Here is a 24,011-nt window from a genome sequence, read left to right on the forward strand (position 1 = left end):
GCTCTGACATTGGGTGGTGATGTTCATCAGCAAGCTTTCCCAGCCCTCTTCAAAGAATCTGCACCAACTAGAAATGTTACAGTCTAATCAGACAATACACGTCCTATATTTCCCAGTGGATTTCACTCGCGCTTTTTCTTCATGCCTATGAAAAACGTACTAAGTCTCGTTTCTCTTCACAAAGACGATGCTAGCAAATGCGCCATCTTTGCTGAGTAGATAACGCTCGTTCTGCCAGGAAATATCTGATTTGGCTATTGTTGTCTGTGGCGCAAGATTCTATCTGCAAACTTTGAACATCCGCACCGAAATGTTTCGATAAAAAAATTCTTGTGCGTTACTTTTTGTTCCTCTAGATAAAAAGATAGATCCAAAGAGGAAAGAGTGAAAATAAAAACACAGTGAAGCGCGGGAAATAATAGAAGGCTTATATTTACGTGTAATTGGGAGTTGCGGCAAGGAAAACATGTTTATTTATAAAACACTGAACTTTACCTACTGCTGCTTATAACTGTGGGATATACGCTTACTGTAATTACAACCTACATTGTTATATTTCATTTTTGATTATTTCTGATCAAGATCAGTTGTTCTTAAGATATCAAATTATTCAGTAATATACCATAAGAAAATTAAATTATGCTTCTTCTTCTTCTTCTGCCTGACAAGTGTTAGGCCACAAGTCCTGTTACGGTCTCACATAAAATTTTCACGCCATCTCTTAGCAGGACGACCCACAGATCTTTGGCCTTGTGGTACATAATTATAAATTGCCTTTGAGAGTTTACTGTTACTCATTCTTTCCAAATGATGTTTCCAATTAGACTGATATTGAACAATGTATTCTAAAACTGATTGAGTTTTTAGTTCCTTTAAAATTTCACAATTTCTTTTCAGATCCCATTTAGTATAGCCCGCTGTTCTTCGCATGAATCGGATTTCACAAGCCGTTATTCTGCTTTTATCTGCTCTCCTCAGTGTCCATGCTTCGCAGCCATAGCTGAGCATCGGTCGTGCCAATGTGTTGTAGAGACGTATGCGGGAGTGTTTCTGAATCAAGGATGGTTTCATCATACTATTTATAATGCCCATAGCTCTTGTGTATTTATTAATTTTCTGTGATATGTCCAGTTCTTCAAAAATGGAAAGATTGTAATCTAAATATGGGAAACTATTACATCTTTGTAATATTTTATTATCGAGACAAATTATACAAATGATTGAATAATAAAATAATAATGATTCTTTAAAATTCGACTGTCAAAAGAAGGATTTTTATGAATCGGGAGATATAATAATAATAATAATAATAATAATAATAATAATAATTATTATTATTATTATTATTATTATAATCATAGTAATAATAATAATAATAATAATAATAACTACTTTCCACTATCAGTTTAAACATGGCTGTTGGATTCGACAAAGTTTGTCTATAAATTATAGGTACAGTACAAGTAGAACATAAATCGTTTGGTGTTGTTAAGTTTTGACAGTGAATGTACAGGGTTGTTTCCGATCTCTGATAACGAACTTGAATGACATCATGTGCGTCAAGAATCACACTGACACCTGAGTTGCGGCGAGAGGTGACACACCAGTAGTGAGTGATTTCATGATCAGAGTGCACGGTGTATCACAATAGCAATGACCAAGAAACTCGAGCCTTTTTGTGAAGGTTATATAACAATCTTTTCCGACGCCAAGTACAGTTACGTGAAAATATAGGAGCCTGAAAAAACATGGTTTCGTTATTTCCAAGAAGACATCTTTGTGTGTACCTAATAAGACTGGCAAAGCTCGGATGGGATTAATTCCACAATGGAAAAAGCAAGCAAATCCACCCCCGTCACAAGTCGCCGCACCCCACGGCATGATACAAATTAATTCCATTCGAGTTTCCCAATCTTATAAAGTACATGGAATATGCCTTTCTTGGAAATAACGAAACCTCGTTTATTGCAGACTTATTTATTTTCACATCACTGTACTTGGCATTGGAAATGGTCGTAATGTACCCCTCCCAAAAAGGCTCCATTTTCTTGGAAATATCTGTAGTGAGATGCCGTGCACTCTGACTATGATATCACTCACTACTGGTCTGTCAACTCGCTCCACAATTCAGCTGTCGTGCGAATCCTGGCGCACATGACGTCATTCAAATTCGTTATCAGAGGTCGGAAACAACCCTGTATTCAGAATTAAACTTCTTGGTTTTGCATCGTGTCTCAGAGAAAAAAATCTCCAACGTCTCCGAACTACATAGCTACACGGTTCATCACGAGGGCAATAGATACGATGTGAAGTACTGTATTACCTATCCTGCTGAGCTCGTTACGTCTGGCTACTGAGAACAAGTGATTAAAGATAGCGAAGCCAAAAGAGTAGGTGAATCTTCAGATACTAACTTACCTATTATTCCCAATTATAGTACATACAGGGACATCATTTTATTTTTACTAACAATTCTAATATTAACCTGGCTATAAATTTGGATCAACAGTTAAGAACCGAAAACACCGTTTGCAACCCCCTTCCACGACTGGAGTTCGATGATACTGGCGTCATATACAAACAAATCAGTTTACTAGGTATAGGAGGAAAGAAAAGTAGTTCATCCATTTACGTAAACTAAGAAATATCACGCTTTTAAGTTTGATAATTTTCATTAGGTTTTTGTTTAATAAAAATACAGTACTGTATTAACAATACGTGTTTATACTCACGAACTGAGCTGTCCATGAGGACGTATTCATTATGCAGTGTATATTATACTGTCTACAGCACATAAGCGTACACAACAGAGAAAGAAGTTATATTGAAAAATAATCATAATATGGATATCTGAACACATTTTTGAAAATGGTGGCCGTTCATTTCGGTACAGGCTTCAGTTCTAATGTGTGTAATTTCAATTACCAGTTTCGTCCTTCGTACTAGTAACTCAGGTTGAAATAATTCTGTACCTACTCTATAAAAGAGCACCTTACTCACTGTAAATTCAATCTTCACTTCTGCCCGATCCGGAAAGATAAAATTACTCAGACATAGGCTACTATCTACTGACCGTCCAAGTGGTTATGTCGTAGGGTCGTAGAAAAGGGGGAAATCACGTGACAGTTAATTACTTAACAAGGCCCTTTTATTTAAGTTATTTTAAACAGTTGTATAGGTATAATATTACGTAGACGTCCAATTCCTAACAGAAATTAATGTTCTCAGAAAAGAGCTAAGACAGCCCAGCCACTAGCCTTTACAGAGAGGCGAATAGAAGCAGCTGGGGGAAACCGGGATGCGATGTACGCAAATGGACGACAGTACTTGTGCGAAAATGATTCAATATTGAAAGCTCTTTCGTCACTGGAAAACGTGAACATATTTTTGGAACGTACTGTTTACTATGACCGTAAGGCTACTATGACTGTATACGCGGTCTTGGATCTGTGTGGAGGACGGTTGAACTTCATTAGTAGAAGGGGTGGGAGTGACATACATTATAAAATTCAGGTATAATGAAAATTGAAGTAAAAATAAAATGATGTCCCTGTATAAGTGTGTATATATATCCGAGGTGCTGACTTGCGAGAATTTATGGAATACCCGAAAGTCTACTTCAGAACATTAAGCTTTAGGCCTACTTGTTGCCGGAAATGAAACCTAGGTCCGCTAGATTTATAAAATTCGAAGTTACGAGTATCCTCTACTTCAGTGTTCCGCAACCTTTGTCTACTCACGGCACACCCTATATGGGCCTTGACTCCACTGTGCATACCAAAATGTTAATCCACTCAAAAACATAATGATGTGACTCTATTAATGTAATTACGTATTCTCTAATGTCATCAAATTTATTATTATTATTATTATTATTATTATTATTATGTTTATTATTAATATTAATATTAATAACAATAATGTTATAAAAGAGAAATGGACTCTTGCATATATTAACAATTTATGAACTTTAATTCACTGTAGAAAATAAACATGTCTATTGCTAATATTAAAGTAAATAACTTTACTCATAGCTTCACTGTGAATCTTGGGCCTCTTAGCTGCACACAGGTGGCTGATCCGTGGCGGAATCGTTAACAGTGCAAGCCTCATATCTTCATCGATGAATTTGAGTCTCCCTCTCTCTGTTTTAATTTCATTTAACGCCCAGAAGCCCAGTTCACATATATTATATTATTTATATTTGAAAATGGCAGTAACATATTAACTGTCATCTCAGAGATAGCCGGGTATTCACTCCTTATTGATAACCAAAATGTTTCCAAAGGCACATAAAGAGGTTTTAATTTCAATGTTCTGTCTGCTTTTAAATTTGCCAGTTTTTCTTGTACAGTATACTATTCGGAAGATGTTTTGAATCCGCAATGGATGTGTCACGAACCTAGTCGAAATCTTGTACACTCTCTCCAAATAATTCTTGAACTTGTGCTGCAATATTACTAAATCTTCTTTAATGATGTCCAACACTTTAATTTTAATTCTAATTTTTATTAATTTTATTAATTTCTTACAATAATAGGTAGACGTTCGCGTCACACCTTTGACTTTATGGAGGCACACCGGTTGCGGAATACTGCCTACTTGCACAACTGGCGTTCTTGCAGTAAGCGTTTCTCTCACTAATCTAATTTAGTGGCTATTTCTTGTATTAAAATAACATCGTCATTCTTTTGAATGACGTCAATTGCAAAATACTACTTACTACACTATTTTACAACCACCGTAGTTGTTTTTTTTAATATAGGCCCTAATCGTTTATAATTCTTATTTTGCGTGATTTAAAATTCTTTCATTTCTAATTTTATGTTACTCAGATAAAACCTAATCGCCTATTTTCTTTCGAAATTAATTTCTACTTTTATTAAATTTGTGTGTACCAAATTTATGCTCACTATGTTCCGAAACTTGTACTGCTACCGTGTTGAATATATTAGGCTACACTTCTTACAGTAGGGGAGAGTGTGGCAATTGCACGCAATTAACTACCTATTGTCATAAATTCCAATTGAAATTTGTCATTTAGGCCCTTTTTCTATGTTGTAATTTCTTGCTGAACCCATATTAAAACAATACACCATAACTTTAAAGTGTTTCTCCAAATACACATTTGTTTTCTGAGCAGTTAATGAGGATTATTTTAGTATCACGGAATTAGGATACCACTATGACAGAATTTGGATCCCTGTCACGGATTTAGGAGCCACCTGTATAACAATGAAGAATCATATATTATATATCAAACTTGTGAAACTGTTAACACTGAATGTTGTAAAAACTGTAGCTAAAGGCCCAAATAATGTAATTTAGGTGTTAATTGAAAATTTTTGTTACAATTTTGGCATAAATATAGACTTTATTAAATATGTCACGGAATTAGGCAACATTACCCAACATTATGGTGTTCATGTTATCTTGTTATCTTTCATTTTCTGTTTTCTCGGTCAACTGATGATATGGAGCTTCCTTAGCACATGTTCTGGAGCACTTATCATGGAGTACTGATTCGAGTGTATTTTCTTTCGCCGTGAAGTTCTGCCTCGTATCTTTACGTAGGATTAGAGTCCACTCAATGTGCTCTCTCCACATTAGCTCCGGTTGTATGGAACTCCCTTCTGTCTAGTCTATCTCTCGTTGACTCCTATTGACTTTACTTGATCTGCCTGAGCAAACTTGCCAGTATTTCTTCTACACCTTTCGTCACTTTGTATACTTAGCTTCAAGGGTTGAAGTGACATGGTTTAACAGCGTGACTTTACCAGTCTTTCCTTGTTGACTTTGTGAGAAAATACGTAAAGATATCAGATGATAGACGACTTTAAAATAATATATGGATCTTTTGCGGAGACTACGAGGGAGACATAAATAGGAAAGATTGGAGAATGCTGGGTTTGCAATGAAAGATTTGCTCTTGGGTAGAATACTATGAATGAATGACGTAACGATATATCGAATCATCCATAAATGAAGTAGGGATTCTGTGAACATTAGCTATTATGGACGATACACGAATGATATGTCCACTTCTTTATGTCCACAGACAAAAGTCAATTTTTTTATGTCCACAGTCCAAATGTCCAGTTTCTTCTGTCCTTTACATTAAAGTCCATTAATTTATAGGCCCAGTTATTTAAAGTCCAATAAAGTCCAATAAATTTTAATGTAACACTGAAACTTTCGGATATAATAAAACAATTAAGTTTTGAAAATATTTACAAGTTAGAAAATGTATTTCTAAACGTTATTTTATATTGATATATGAAACGTCGTAGTGCTTTCCATTATCCTGCCAAATGGGAAACGGAACTTAGGCAGTTGGGATAGTAGTACGCAGATAAAAATGCAATTGTAATATACTGTATATTAATAGGTACAGTATCAACATTTATCAACAATTTACAAAAATTAGAGAAACCAAACACAAAATTTTCTTTCATGTGAATTAGCAAAAGTCACAATTAAAATTTTGAGAAGTTTCAGCAGCACTGCAATCTAAGTGAACTCATCCTGAACACAGGACACAACGATACCAGAGTTCATTGTCTTTACCGAATTTACCACAAACAGGCACTTACAGTAACAATTATTTTTTTCTGATTGAATGTTGAAACTCAGGAGGAGTACTGGGAAGCACAACCAAACTGTCTCTATTAGAATAGTTAGCCGTGAATGATCATGGAAGCAAAGTAACAGAAGATCTTTATACTCATGTTAACAAGAGAGAGAAAGATTTAATAGTACATTATGCAACGAGCCTATAACGGTAGTAATTAAGACGCGAGTATGTTTATGAAACTCGCTTGCGCTCGTTTCATAATTTTCATACGAGCGTCTTAATTACCATTATAGGCAAGTTTCATACGACTTTTTATGCTCGACCATATTTCTAATTTGAAATTTGAAAGTATTCATGTTATGGTTATGTGACTGGGAAGCGAACTGACCTTGTGCAATCTCGTAAATTGTGAGTTGTGCGCAGACGCGAAAGTATTGATTTTTTCCGAGCAACGAATGTCGAAGACCTTGACATAATCTAGTAAGATAAACGTTAAACTTGATATAACCTTGAAATTGAATTCGACAATGAAAAATGAGATGACAAATTGAATTTATTTGAATATTATTTACAATTAACGCTAATTATTATAGTAACAGAACGTAACCTTCTGCGACAGTATTGGATTTCCAGCCTCCGTGACGTTTCGCTAGTTGTCTTTCGATTGCATATCCTAGAATAATCGATACTTGCGCTTTCATATTGCTTCAGTGGTGTTTTCTGATTGGTGGAACACCTGCAATTTAATGAATAGGTGTACTTTAATGAGGTCCAGGTGTATAATTACTACATTTCCGCATGGTCGAGCATAAAAGAAAAAATAATCGTCTGCCCTTAATTAACGATGATCACGAGGATCCGGAAAACAACAGTAAATAAATATAATAAATTAAATAAGAATTCATTCCTAGTATTCTGCCCAAAGAAAGTTCTTTCACTGCAAACCCAGCATTCTCCAGTCTTACCTATTTAAATATTGTTATAAAAAATAAAATTTAATAATTAAGTGCCGTTGATATCAATTATAAAATAAAATCTTAAAAGATTACTTTAAAAATAAATTTATAAATAAAAATTTTTATTCAAAATGAGCATTATGGCACATCCTTAATTGAATCGCTGGTTGCAAGAACATCCTAAGTCACATTTTGGTCAAAAATGAGTTATGCACTGTAGTCGCTACCTGGCATATAGAGGCATCAGTCTGAGCACAAAAAAAAAAAAAAAAACGAAGTGACGATAATAATACAGTGAAGAAGGGGGATCAATATTGTGTTGAGCGTAAAAACACCCAAAGTGCTGGATTCCGGTTGTTTTCACAATCAACATGTAGCAGTGGCTCCCAAACGTTTTGAAGACGTGATCCACTTTTGGGCGAGAATTTTTTATGCCACCTCCATTAACGAACTGTTAGGGTACTGAACTCCTTTCGAAAAATATAGGCTAAATCCCTGTAAAATTGAAAACAACTATTATTTTATTCAATATTAGTAAATACGACCCAAAGAACGACCAAAATAGAAGAATATAGTGCAACTTACTTTTCTTTGGAGACTCTAACAAGAGATGTACCAACAGCCAACAAGATCCGAATGAACATATTATTTCACCATTTTGCTACAGCATGTCAACATCAGGAGTTGTGGCTAAGAAATTCATTCATGATCTTCAAAATCACAGCTTTTCCTTGAAAATAGATCCCAAGAGAAAATCAGAGCTATCAACAAAAGAAGCCTACACAGATGCAAAGGTACCAATATTTACAAAGAATCTGAGAGACATTAGAAAGTGTCTTTAATAAGTCCCTGATGATGAATCATCTTCTTCTTTATGGAGTGAAATATTGGCATGGCCAACAGCTGTTGTGTAATGTGTTAAAAGATATAGAATGTATTTTGTTTAATATCAGTTTTGTAGTATGTGTATCCTAAGGTTTTTAGCAGAAAAAAATGTTCAGTTCCAAGCAAAATTCATATAATAAATATAAAATTAATGTGGAAAATATTAAAACACAAAAAGTATATTGTTAATACAATGGAAAAGCTTACCAACCTATTTTATATGATTTAATTGAAATTTATTTATAATTTAAAGATTATTAATATGTTTTTTTAGATCAAGTAGCAATTTTTTAGAAATGATTGCAAAAACAACCTAAGTTCACGTAACAATTTTATTCATTTGCAATTCCATTTCTAATTTCAACTTTTTGGATACTATGTAAACAATGCATTTCATAATCAGTTAATTTTTTAACTTTTTATTTCAATATTCATTTAGCAAATATAATGTTTCTTCAAGTTTTCTGAGAGTTTGTATTCTGTGACTCTAGATGTTTTTGCAATCAGCGATTCAATTAAGATCTTCTGAGCGGTATAAATGAGATCGTATAATTTGCAAGGCATCTTTAAGAATTATGGAGATGATTTTTTAATTTCAAAAGATTGTACTGGCAATTGTTTTAAAAGTATATATGTAGCCTACATTTTGGTAAAGAACCCCGACCAATAACAATTAAACCTATTACTGACCAATTGAAGAGAGGGATGTTATACTTGGCACTAAGGTAGGGAATACAAGACTCATAAATTATCCTCTTTTCATGATCAACCTGATGAGCAGGCTTCGAGACTTAGGACCCGGTACAATAAGTTTACGGTGCATGTACTATAGGTTGTTGACTCGCTGCAGGTAGTGAAAGGTAGAGATGTGTTGAGGTAACAACGTTGCTATTTAGAATAGCGTATGGTAGTATGGAGGAACACACACATAAGTACATTCTCAAAGTAAATATACATTATACAATGACAATGTCAAAAGAATGTGAAAAACTTGTGTTTAATTATACACAGTGTTAATGGTGGAAATAAACCTGTAGCAATTTTAATTTCATCATTTATCCTATTGATCGTCTTTAGGAAGTACAGTTACAGTACCGAATTGCAATGTACTACAAGATACATTCTCAGTGTCTCAAACGTAAATCTTTTTCTGTTATCTGCCAAACACAGTTTTTACTGTGCAAATCTGCGCCCTACGTCGCATGACGTGATAGGAGCAAAACGAAGAAACCTAACATCATTGCAGTCTCTAAAGGTCGTATTCATAGACATTCTTAGCGCGGGCTTCCGGTGGATGATCAGCGAACTAACGTTTTTCGTATTCATAAACCAGTGTTAGCGATATGATATGAATCCTTACAAGTAACCAGTCGATAGCCGGGGCTAGTTTAGCACGCTCATAGCGCGGGCTAGCGAAATGTCTATGAATAGTACCCTCAGAGACAGTCCATTATTCTCGGGTGACTCTATGTCCACTAATTTGCTGCTTATATTACACAATATTCCATATCCGTTATTTTTACATAAAATTGATTTCCACTTCTGTTTTACACGTTCAGTAACCGGTGTACTTGGTGTCTCATTAATTTTCTGTATCATTTTCTCAACCAATCTGAGGGCTTCCTGCATCTCTTGCTCTGACTTTTCTAACCGTGTAATAGTTTCAGACACAGTTTCAAAATAGGTTTGTATGAAAACCAAATTATTAATCAGAACCTTCAAATCCAGAGCGTTTTCCATTGCGGTTTTCTTGGCATTCATTCTACAGTACCCCCACCCATTGTACGCTTTATCACCATACTCAGTACGCCTTTATGCGCATTTCCCACTGAACTGCTCTATTGGGTCCGAAGTCTCGAAGCCTGCTGATGAGCTTGGTTGAGATCTCTCTCCATATTAGTTGTACTGTACTTTTAGGACCCATTACATAAAAACCAGATCACTCAGGTGCATATTACTTACCTCAAACACAATGAAGCCACAAAATTATAAGAAAATTTCATACAAATCGACTGTCACACTGGAAGCGTTTGAATCAACAGCACAGCGCTAACACTTTCTAGATTGACGTTGCCGCTAGATTAACTAACCGAACACGGCCGGCCATAGAGTGCTGCCATATTCCAAAAGTTAGGTGCGAAACATTACCCTCTGCGTACGATAACCCCACTCTTCCCTGAAAAACTTTTATGCGTAACTCACGTAAATTTCGGAGATTTTACTTTCCTGACGACGGAATCCCTACTAACAATTTTTATTGCTTTATAAAATCCTTTATCCTCGGAAGACGCCGATCTGGGATATAAAGACAAGAACTGTGTCTTCTTATCGACCATGGACGAATCGGAATTTTTATTATGAAATAAGTTTTATGTTTATCCAGCATTACACATAGAAATATTATGAGCGAAACTGTACAGAAACGAGGGATGACGGATAAAGCTTCAGAAATACAATACGTCCTTTCACATGACAAAATAGACCAAAAAGAAACGAAACTTGTATGTTCAAATAACCCATTCCTTGTTCCAAGAGGATTATATAAATAGAGATGCGCTGTTCTTGTCTTGTTTTAATAAATCTACGTAGCCACAAATTTTGGCGTCGCCTGCTGCGATGAAAGAGACGGAGAACTTCCAGATTTCGGTTGGGTCTGAATCGAGTGATCTTCTTGACGGAAACTCCCTCCCACCGATTAGCTTTAGTGACATCGCTTGTTGCTGCCTGCTTACTCCTTTGTCTGACGATTATTTGTCAAACGTTTCTTATGTTCCGAACCCGAATCGGAATTTTAAGGGATTTTGCTTTCACACAACAGTACCAGTGAATTAGCGAATACAAGGGGACTAAAAAGCAAGTAACATTGCTTGTAGCTTCCTATTTTCAATTTTGCAAAAGAACTCTGCATTAAAAAGTTATAGAGAGTGAAAAATAAAATTGAAGAGTCCATTGCAAGAATGATGGTTGTCATTTGGAATATATTTTGCAGGAGAAGCAATTGAAAGTTTGAAATGCTTAGCGCTCAAAGCTTAACTGAGATTTTCCAATCATTACTGGACAATGACTATCAGTGTTAATGTCATATAACTCTCTATATACATTCTATATGTCTTAAGCTATGCATTGACAGTCTTGGTTTATTTTCGACAAGAAAGTGACATCCATCACTCTTGCAGTGGACTCTTCGATTATTACAACGCGTTTTATGAACTATGCTTTTCATATATAAAGAATATGCCATAGGAGAAGTGATAGTAGGAGGGAGAATGAAGTGCATACGATTTGCTGATAACATGTTAGCAGAAGAGGAGATGATACTAAGGAATACGCTACAGGAGCTAAATGACAGCTGTGAGCAGTATGGAATGAAGGTAAATGCAAATAAAACGAAGACAATGGTTATAGGAAGAAAAATAAAGAAGGTAGCTTGCGACAGCTTAATTTAGACCTCTTCTCACCATCATGAGCTGTCACAAAGGAAAAAGAGTACTTAACCATATAAATGTTGACAAGTTCATTAAACCATTGATTTTGTTTTGACAAAGAAACTCCTACAAGTACATAGCTGCAAATACTGCTGCCAGGAAGTCAAAAGGAGAATAGCAATGACAAAGGAAGCTTTTAACAGCGAAAGGAGCATCTTCTGCGGAATTCTGGAAAAATAACTAAGGAAGAGACTAGTGAAGTGCTTTGTATGAAGTGCAGCATTGTATGGGGTATAAATATGGACATTACGACGAAGTGAAGGGAAGCGAGTAGAAGCATTCGAAATGTTGATATGGAAAAGGATGGAGCGTGCGATATGAAAAGACAGAATAAGAAACGGAGGTGTGTTGGAAACAGTGGATGAAGAAACAATAACGCTGAAACTGATCAGGAAGAGAAAAAGGAATTGGTTGGTTCACTGGCTAAGAAGAAACTGCCTACTGAAGGATGCACTGGAAGGAGAATTAGTGAACGAAAGAAAAGTTCGGGGCAGAAGAAGATATCAAATAACATACGACATTAAGATAGAGGCCTATGGATCATATGCGGAGACTAAGAGGAAGTTAGAAAATGAAAAAAACTGGAGAATGCTGGGTTTGCAGTGAAAGACCTGCCCTTGGGTAAGAGTCTGTTTGTTTTTAATGACACCATATACTGAATTTTTTTTTCATGTTTGATACTTCAGGTCTCAAAATGTACAAAATATTTAACTAATTAAAGAAACGTCTTGATGTTTTAGAAAACTATTACGTGTATATGTGATTAAAATTAAATTTTATGGTGCGTAAGATAAACAGAACTGACACAAGTGGCCAGACATCTGATTCTTCTAATGAATCAGAAGTTTCCTAGTTTTATCGTAGATAGGTAATTCATTGGTGTTATACAGAGGAGCGAACAGACTGCAGAATGACAGAACGCCATTCTCTGTAAAAAGTGGTTTGAAGTTGCCAAATTGGATAGCGGGGAAAGAGAGTGGTAGCACAGTCTAGTATATACAGTCACAAAGTTCAATTCGTAGTAAATATGCATCCATAGATAGTTGCTAATCACTAGGATCGCTACTATCGCCTTGTCACAGACAATGCGAAATAGTACCTGCACAGTCTATTGTGTCTAGTACTCTCATCAACTCAAGCTTCGTAACTGTATATACCAGACTGTGGTGGTAATATACGCATTGAGAATTATCTCTCAGGGCTATCATAATACAGCACACCAGCGTTAAGTGTGGTTTTTGCTGAGTGAACAGCTGGGATAACAATAACCGAGTACAAGTTGAGTTGCTTCCGTTTTTTTTTAATAATTCTTGTTTGAATTTAGAACTATAAAAATTTGTTAACTTGTTACAGCATGTACGCTAGTTTGAAAGAACCACCACGAGATGATACGATTGGGAGATTTCCGTTCGTCGAGATGAGGATTTAAAATGAGACTCAAAATTTTCCCTATGAAAAAAATGTTGAATTTGAGGAATGAGAACTTTATCAATATCAGAGAAAAGCAGGGATTCTTGATCTATTTACGTAACGGATGGAGCTACGTTATCATTGTACATAAATTCTTATAAGTATTTTGGTTGATGACTTTTCAATTGGAGGCATAATAATTAATTAATAACTGAATATCCTAACAAAATATCTTTCGAAACAAATTTCCTATAATTTTAAGTTACTTCATTCATTACTTTAACAAACGTAAGAACATCAATTGAACGATAAGTTTCAGACTCTTTGTTAACAAATGTCCATTTTCTGCTATTTTTTTTTCAAATAGCAATCCAAAATTATTTCATAAATTGGATTATATTTCTTATGTACTGTGCACGGCATATACGTCCACATCTGTGGACTAACGGTTAGCGCGTCTGGCCGCCAGACCAGGTTGCCCAGGTTCTAATTCCGGTCGGGGCAAGTTACTTGGTTGAGATTTTTTCTGGGGTTTTCCCTCAACCCAATATGAGCAAATGCTGGGTAACTATAGATGCTGGACCCCGGATTCATTTCACCGGCATTATCACCGTGATTTCATTCAGAAGCTAAATAACTTGAGATTTTAATACAGCGTCGTAAATAACCTAATAAATAACTATTACTACTCACTTTAATATTATTGTAAATTGTTTTATTTAACGACGCTCACAACTGGCGAGGTTATGATATCATGTCGCCGGTGTGGCAGAATTTTGTCCCGCATTAAACCGGAATGGAACCTGCAACTTCAGGCACAGAAGGCCAGAACTCTACCGACTATTAATAATATTATTAATAATATATATATATATTATTGTATGTATTACTGTAATACATAGACCTAAGCCTATTATATTCGATTAGAGTCTGGCTGGTCGGAAGGGAAGGCCTGTTGACCTTAGCTCTACCGGATTAAATAAATAAACAAGTTATTATTATCATTATTATTATTATTATTATTATAAATATTATTATCATTATTATTATTATTATTATTTCTCCCAGTACTAGTCTGATTTTATTCCTCAACTCTTCAAGCTCTTCCGGTGAACGAGCTGGTGAAAGTCCGAGAATAATTACGTGATATCAAACACTTTTTCCAATTCTTTTAACGATACAGCGGCTGTATGTATAGTGTAACTACTGTGCTGAAAACGTTGAGTTGACTGTATCGTAAAAGAAAATTAGACGAATAACCTTGCATGGAATACTGCCACACAACGCACCTACGTTTTTATCGTGAAGAGCATCTTCAAGTACTACATGAGGATTTTCAGTGTTCCAGTGTCTTGTATTCTGAGAGTGAAGAATCAAGCTTTGTCCGAAATTCTCATTTAAATGGGTCAACAGAACCTTCATGAACAGACAACACACAAAAATTGACACGAGTGGCTGAATCCCCTTGCTTAATTGAAACCCTGTCACTCTATAACAGCGATGTCAAGGTCAAGGACACGTAGACGGTTCTGCGTACGATCAAACGCTCACTGGTTGCAATGACTCTATTCTGCAGGCAGCAACAGAGAACAAGGAGGGGTGAGCAAAGTAAACTCTATTGGCCTGCCACTGCAAGATAAATTAAACTGAATAATTTCAAGGAAAAATTGTTCCGGGGCCGGGTATCGATCGCGGGACCCTTCGCTTAGACGGGTCCGGGATCGATACCGGTCCCGGAACAATTTTTCCTTCAAATTATTCAAACCTGCTTTACAGGGAGCTACTACCTGAAAGCCAGACTTCTATAATACTGTACATTCGTTACTGGAGGTACGTTAACAGAAAGCCACAATTTAAAGTCACAAAGTATTTGTGTGCACTCACAGTTGGGTTCTGGCGTCTTGTTAGCTCATGTGAGTTGTGTGGATATAAAAGGAAAAATTGTGACGGTGTCGTGTATAGTTCCTGGAGTAGCTCAGTCGGTAGAGCGTTCGCGCGCTAAGCGAAGGATCCCGGGATCGATACACGGCCCGAAACAATTTTTCCTTGAAATTATTCAAACCTGCTTTACAGGGAGCTACTACCTGAAAGCCAGATTTGTATAATAAATTAAACTGTTTGTAAGTAATAGATAACATGTTACATTCATACAAGACAACAAGAAAACAGGACATGTTTCGTAGAATGTACCTCTCTAATAAATGCAATGAATTGTAAAATAGTAGGCTGCAATCAATAATAAACACAGCTTCTCCTTAACTTACACACTTTCAGATTAATAATTTTTATATAATTATCTAATAATCCAAATAGTATAAAAACGCTGTTTTCCTGTTTTGAGCTTACCAATACAAAAGTGAAAAAAATTACAGGGCATTGTGCATATGGGAAAATAAAATAATATGCCTGCAACAAATAATAAACATAGTACATTTTTTTGTCTTAGCGGTGTTAGATAATGAGGCCTACCTAATTAATTGCTATGTAACTGTTACATACTTAATAACGTGCTTATTATATGAACATCACCTTTGTGGAAACAAATTCAAATTCCTGACTTCTCGTCTTATACAGAAGTGCTTTATCTTGTTCTTGCTGACACCAACCTTCTTTTGTCCGGTGAAATTATGTTTCCTGCAGCATGACGTAGCATAGTACACTTATTATCATCTGATAATCTTGATCTTAGTCTTGGTTTTGTGAGGTTCATAAGTGAGGAAAATTGCTCACATAGGTTCTTACTATACAAATAATTTGCGCCGCAAATGTTCGTACTCTAGATATATTACGCGGCAAAGCGAACTGGTACGGAACATTGTCAAACGACATACAGTGACTCTCATAAACATTCTGTTTTCATGTACTTTTATTTCTATTTCAAATGCTAGACATAAGATAATGCTTTATCACAATTGTTTCATGTTGGGGATATTTAAACTGAATATAATTTACAAAATACAAAGAAAAATTTATATTTATATTCTTAACTAAATATTTAAAAACTCACATTTTAAAATAGGGAACTTTATAGGCAGTCATAAACATTCGGTTTTCTACCTTTCTTTGGTGCTGCTCTTATTTACATTTCATCAGTTTTTAGTTGGATAGCCCTTCTGGCGCAAAACAGCGTTCAAACGCCTTGGCTTACTCGAAACTATCTTCTTTGTGCAGTTAGAACTAATTTTCCCCCATTCTTCCGTTAATCTTCTTTTCAGTTCCTGAACTGAAGAAAGTGGTGTTGCATTCACCCTGTTGTCTAGTATTTTCAATTGGATTCAAATCCGGGGATTGCGCCGGTGTTTGAGTCACTTTAGGACAATTAAATAATAACGAAGAACACACATCATAAGCTTTGTGTTTGGGATCATTGTCTTGATAATGTTTAAATGTGTCCTGCATCCCTAGTTTCTCTGCACTTCGTCCCAAATATCCTTTCAATGTACAGTTTCCCTGGAAAAGGATGAGACGATTGAATATTCCTAAGTCTCAGATGTAAGATACTGCGCATGATCGGAGACCAGAGCACTGATACACAAGATAACGAATATTGAGTTACTTAAATGCAGGCTATTTGGTTTGTTACTACCATCGTTCCGAAATTTACTTCAAATACTGCAAAAAATATGATAATATTACGTAAATAAAATATAAATATATACGTAAATCGTGTAGTTAAATCGACACTGGACCTTCATGGCTAGCTCGACACTCCGCACAGAAAGGAAACCTTTCGTGTCGTTTCAATAGCTCAGACGCTAAGACTTCTGCCTGTTGTGTAGAAAAGAGCGAGTTCGATTCTCAGTCTACATCAACGATTTTTTTTGTCTAAATAATGTTCAATAGCTAAGTAACGTTGAAATAGAGTTTTACAAAGTCCTGAGATTAAGTATTAATGATCACAGACAATGCAAAATTACAAGTTATAATATTATAAACGTTAATCTAGTGAATGCATTTATACACACACACATATACAATGTAAATGCATATATATTAAAAACTAACAATTAAAATGAAATTTAAAAATATTCCTAAGCCACACAGACAAACTTTTACAAAGGTTTAGAGTCCTTAGGCTATGTCATTTGCTGAGTAATTATTACAATATTTTATTAGTAGCTTTCCCATATGTGTAAGAAATGCACTCGCACAAAACACTTTTTGTTAAAAGTGTGGCTTTGGATTATTTCATTCTCACCCCTTCAGTTGATTTTAACTATTTTATCTACGTGTTTCCAATAGTGTTTAATTTAATGTGCATTCAGTTTTATTCATGTTATGATTGAATGAAAAAGCAATGTTGCAGTTATTGACTAAATATACAGTATTAATACTAATTATTAAATGCAACTGTTAAGTAACCAATTGTAGTATCTTTTGCAAAATCTTTCATGTTTAAGTTGTCAATAATATTTCTGTTCCATATACTAATAAGACGTTAAAAGAATTTGCAATAGATTTGGAATCCTCTACTTTATAATCACTTGTTTTAATGAAAAAATATTTTCTTTCTTAGAATATCTACAAGTTTAACTTTGATAACATTCCGAATAGCTTTAATTGCATTATCTGAATTTTGTACTTTTCTATTCAAATGTATTCTGTTTCCCTCTTTCATAATTTTTGATAAATTACACTGTACTTCTTGTAGTATTTAAGAACATGAGGATCATTACATTGCAGCTCATTACATAGAGATTCTTCTTTTTAATACATGAGATTTTTAAGTCCCTGCGTTATCTACATTTTTTTAATTTTAAATTTTTTCATAACATTGAGTGGAGAACATCCACTGAAGTGATTCTGAAATTAAGTGAAAGATACAATACATTTACTCTTAATATCAGTAGTACCAGTATCATATACGTTTTTCCAAGATTCATTTTGCAGACATAAATGTAAATAATCACTAGATACAGCATTTACGACCCTTTTTTAGTTTTTAAATTAATATTTTGAAATTATTCAGTGACATTGGAAACACTTAGGATTTGTTTATCATGTTCAGACAAGCCATCAATTTTAGATTCTGTTGAATAGAAATTCAGTCTAATTCTGTGTACAAAAATTTTATCAATGACTGTGCTACTTAAGCTTCTATGCTGGTGGAAAAATTACGCTACGACTAAGGTTGTCAGTTTCAAGGAGTGAATTTAATTTACTTTTACGGAAAAGTTCCGAGAGATAATCTATGTTTATGTCACTACAGAATAGCCACCTATGCCCACCGACGCCCTCGAAAGCGAGACGAATTGTGGAATCACGTTGTTGATACCTGGGAAGATCTCGCCGGAGATCAGAACCTATTCCACAATCTCGTGACATCCATGCCGGATTGACTTAGAGCTGTAATAGAATCTGATGGAATGTGGACAAGATTTTAAGTTAACAGGTCTCTTTTTGTTTCCTATGATTATTGTTTGAGGAAGAATACTAATTTTAACTTCCAAGTAAGATATTTTTGACGAGGTTCATCCCACTTGTAAGACCCAGAAATTGGGCATAAATTATTCCATATTTTTCGACAAATTAGACAGTCGAAGGAATCTGAAGAAATTAATTACACCTCAATAAAAAAAAGTTTTACCTGGGATCGAACACGAGACGTTTCGGTTATACAGTGAAACCGACACACTGCTATATGAGCTACCGAGATAAGACAGCGACAGCAGCAGTCCAGAATGTAGATCCCATAGCAGGCATTTGCCATTCGGTACAGAGAAGCAATGATATTTTGTGACTCGAGCAATGTTGTGAAATCGTGGCCTTAAATGGCTATCTTCTTCGTGATTCTTATTCTGGTCCTTGTCCTTGTTGTGGTCCTTGTAACAATTCTTGTTGTATATGTCATGGTATTTATTGTTAGGCCTACGTCGATATCGAGTGAACCGCGCTGTAGAACTTTAACTTCCGACGACCAAGAGTCGTCTCATTCCTTTTAAGGGTAACTGTACGTAGATACTGCTTGCTGTCCATGATGCCGTTATAAACACTAATTCTCCCACACCAGCTGCAGAAATGCAACCCCACACGAGCACACTGCCACCTCCATGTTTCACAGTTGGTCGGAGGTAGTTTTTCTGCAGTTCTGTATTTGGTTTACGCCACACAATTGTTCGTCCATCAGATCGTCTGCAAAGATGACATCATTCCATTAATTGTCTTCCATCCCATTATGGTCCCTTGCAAAATGCAGCCTCCTCTTTCTGGTTGCTTCATTCACCAACTGTTTTTTTCTGGCCACTCTTCCGTTGTAACCTGCATTTTTAAGCGTCCTCCTTACTGTCGAGGGACTGATATTTTTATTCCAATCCTCGTGAACTTCTGCTGCAATGTGTGCTGCACTTAATGTCGCGTCTTTTTTACCTTTCTGATTATGGCACGTTCTTTTTTTTCACTTAATTCTTTTGGGCGCCCTGGTGCTGCTATCAATTCAACCCTGTCGTTATTTTTATACCTCCGTATTATATCACCGACAGTACTCTTGGGGATATTCACAATTTCAGCAATCTCTGTATATTTACGCTCTTTTGCATGATGAAATACGCAAAGCTATTTAATGTCAGTAATACAACAGAATTTCAATACATCATTATGTACATCAACTAATAATTTCAGGCGTTTCATATTTCTTCTCTTTGTAACCAAATGCTTTCCACATATCAAAGAACATTATCTCCTCTTTCACTAAATAAGAAGTCACGAGTCCAGTCAACCTGAAACTTAGTGTACGACTTCTTCCTCAATGTCTTATGTACAACTCTTGTGTTCAACAGTGACTTGTACGTGTGTGCCGTACGTGCTCTGAACAGTGCATAATGGCGGTGAGGCACGCTTGCGTTCTCGTTCACATCACCGCTCTATAAGAATGAAAGTGCAGCATTTTCATTCCTCTTAATAATGAACTTTGTGACATGTCTCATTCTTGTGCTAATTAGAGTGAAGTTTTCCTAGCCCTTAACTGTATTCTTGCCTGAACACCTCCAAGTTTCTCCGACGTCATTGTTACATCCAGAAAGAATATAAATTCTTTGATAAAAGGTAAGCTCAAGATAACGTTTTCTTATTACACCTTTCCTGCGCATTATTTGGTCTGGAATATTAAGTCCGAAATTACCGCCATTTACCGTCGATTCTGTTTCCCTCTGTGCGAGAGAGCGGTCGGATGTCTCCGCAGAATACGCGAGCTACAGCAGGTTATAATGCTGATAAGTTGTATATGCCGCGTATTGTATAATTCATCATCATCAAAAACATTATGTGTTAGGCCTTTAGGTCTGTTCCATTTGCAGGAAATCAAAACTGTTCTCTCTACCCATCTCTGGGTCTGCCAAGGTCCCGTCTTCAAACCGGCTGGTAGAGAAATATTTGTAATGGAATGCAGTTTGTGCCCATTCTCATGAGATGTTGGGGACACTGTTGTCTAGAATAGTCGATGATAACAAAATGCCTTTGTAATTCACGAATTTCACTATTTCTCTTCTGGTCAATCAACCTGTAATTAACAACATGTAAGCTCATATCCGCCACCTCTATTTTCCTACGTTGTTGTTTGGTAAGAACCCAGTTTTCTGCTCCGTATGTTACTAATGGTATTGCCATTGTGTTATAAAATTTTATTATTATTTCCCTTCTGACTCTTTCCATTAGAGTTCGTTTCATTGTTCTCAGAAGCTGTAGATATCTGAAGAGATTTATATTTTGGTCTCTTGATTGTCCATATGTGATGTTACATCCTAAGTAATTAAATTAGAAACTTGTTTTAAATTAACATTGTTAATTGATAGTTTGTTCCATTTGGGTAGAGTTCCTATAAATTCTAGAATTTTTGTTTTCTTTGTACATAACTTTGTCATAATCTAAAGCAGTTTCATACATTCTAAAATCTGTTTTTTTTTTCTTGTAAATTATATTTATTATCTGAGAAACTGTATATTTACGCTTGAATTCTTTTCTAGGAATTGAATATGAAAATTAGCTATTAAATAATTTGGATAAATCGTTGTATGCTTATATTGACTGACAGATAGTGTGACTGCATGCCGAAAAATTGTATATTTATTAGACAAGCTAAGGTAGAAGAGGATATAGGTCTTCGCAATCACTACTCCTTATTCCTCTAATAATAATAATAATAATAATAATAATAATAATAATAATAATAATGATAATGATAATGATAATAATAATAATAAAAATGATAACGATAAAGATGATGATAATAAAAAGAATAATAGTAATCTAATAATCATTATTATTATTATTATTGTTATTATTATTATTATTATTATAGTATTAACAATAGCAATATCTTGCTCATTTATTTATATATCACATCTCATTTTAATGTTGGGAGGTGTTTTCGAAATGGTTCAATAATTATTTGTGAAAGAGTATATTTTCATCCTTGACCTCTCGCAAATTATGTTGGTAATAGTAGATTAGTATGAGCTAATATTAACATGTATTTTGTCTCAAAACATGAAATTCACTGCTTTGACTAATCAGTTTGCGATTCACGACACCTAACCTAAAAATGTATTTTGTTTGATCACATTAAATGATTGGTACGAATTCCGAAAACAGAATACCGCTTTGAAATGTATACCCTACTCAGAAATTGTAAGTGTGAATTTTAAGTTTAAATACATGTTACTCATAAGTCGCTACCATGCTATTTCCTCTCCTGAATATTTTAATAAAAATGTGTTCATTAGCCACATGCATGTTTCATATCAAATAGGTTTATAAATTTTATCTTATTTAATTACACTTATCTGAATATAGTGTTGAATTGGAATCACAACGCAACATATTGAATTATGTATTGATATCAATATTAACGGTTGTTCTGTATGGTTGTGAAACTTGGACTCTCACTTTGAGAGAGGAACAGAGATTAAGGGTGTCTGAGAATAAGGTTCTTAGGAAAATATTTGGGGCTAAGAGGGATGAAGTTACAGAAGAATGGAGAAAGTTACACAACACAGAGCTGCACGCATTGTATACTTCACCTGACATAATTAGGACCATAAAATCCAGACGTTTGAGATGGGCAGGACATGTAGCACGTATGGGCGAATCCAGAAATGTATATAGAGTGCTAGTTGGGAGGCCGGAGGGCAAAAGACTTTTGGGGAGGCCGAAACGTAGATGGGAAGATAATATTAAAATTGATTTGAGGGAGGTAGGATATGATGGTAGAGACTGGATTAATCTTGCTCAGGATAGGGACCAATGGCGGGCTTATGTGAGGGCGGCAATGAACCTCCGGTTTCCCTAAAAGCCAGTAAGTAAGTAAGTAAGTAAGATTACTGCTGCCAACATAACAGTTAGAAAATAATAAAGTTGGTAAGAGAGAATTCAACCTGACATCTAGAAAATCACTACAGTCTACTAGCTTAATGTAGTAATAGAGGAAAAATTGTTAATTTTCACCCTTAGACTGTTAAGTGAGCTGATTCGGCCTGAATACTGTGTTTTGAGAGATATAAGTTTTATTGGAACATCCCCCACTTGATTTGTGTCAGCGCATGTAGGTTGAACATGATGGAATCCCACCTCAATTCTGTATATGGTGCTTGTGAATACCTTAATCAGATGTTCCCTGAAAAGTGGATGGCAAAAGAAGGCCCTGTTTCTTGGTCTCACCGAACCTCACTTGATGTTCTCTTGTGGTGTCATGTGAAAGGTCTTGTCTATGAGACACCTGTAGAGAATGAAGAGAACCTCCTGGCATGAATCCTAGCAGCCTGTGACATCGTTAGAATGAATCCATGGGTATTAGACCGGCTGTGACAGAGCTTATTGAGACGTTATCATGCCTGCATCGAAGCTGTAGGACGCCAGTTTGTACAACGTGTTCTAAATGTACTGTTCGTGGCTTAGGATAATATAATTATTAAAACTGCGAAAAAAGATATGTAAGTTTTCTTATTTCTCTTTAATGGTCATCCCAAAACGGTTTTTGCGTGTAAGTTTCGACTAAAGAGTTTCCGGATCTGGGTTGCTTATCTCTAATTGAAGTTCTTACCATTCTCCATCGTCCCTGGAAGTTTGAAGCATTACCATGTAAACAGCCTGTATATCTATTTTACAATTTCTATTTACAAGATTTTTTATTGCAAGCAAAAATTAAATACAATAACAAATATTTTACAATATTGTTGTAATACTCGTATATGAACATTTTTCAAAATTCGAAATTGATTACCAATCTCATAGTAAAATAGCCTGCATATTACAATTTATTGTATAAATACAGTGTAACTGGGTCACACCCCAAAAAGCAAGGTGCTTGAGGTTGAGTGTGACCAAGAATGAAAATTGGATAGAAGAAAAAAATAAATGAAATAATAGGCTAATAATAATAATAATAATAATAATAATAATAATAGCGTAATAATAATAATAGCGTAATAATAATAATAATAATAATAATAATAATAATAATAATAATAATAATAATAATAATAATCACAACTGTGATTAACTGTTAAATGTAATTGCACATAAAGTTTAAAAAGAATAAGTATAAAAACAAAAACAAACAAACAAACCAACGGAACCATAGCCTACAGTATACATAGACATATTAAGTTAAGAACACAACATTGTTAAGGTGACAGAGAAAAATAAATAAAGAATAAGAATTTACATGATTATAATTTTAAAAACAGTTCAAGCACTTGTTTTTTGAAT

The sequence above is a fragment of the Periplaneta americana genome, chromosome 5 (assembly GCF_040183065.1).
Source record: "Periplaneta americana isolate PAMFEO1 chromosome 5, P.americana_PAMFEO1_priV1, whole genome shotgun sequence".
In the NCBI taxonomy this organism is placed as follows: domain Eukaryota; kingdom Metazoa; phylum Arthropoda; class Insecta; order Blattodea; family Blattidae; genus Periplaneta; species Periplaneta americana.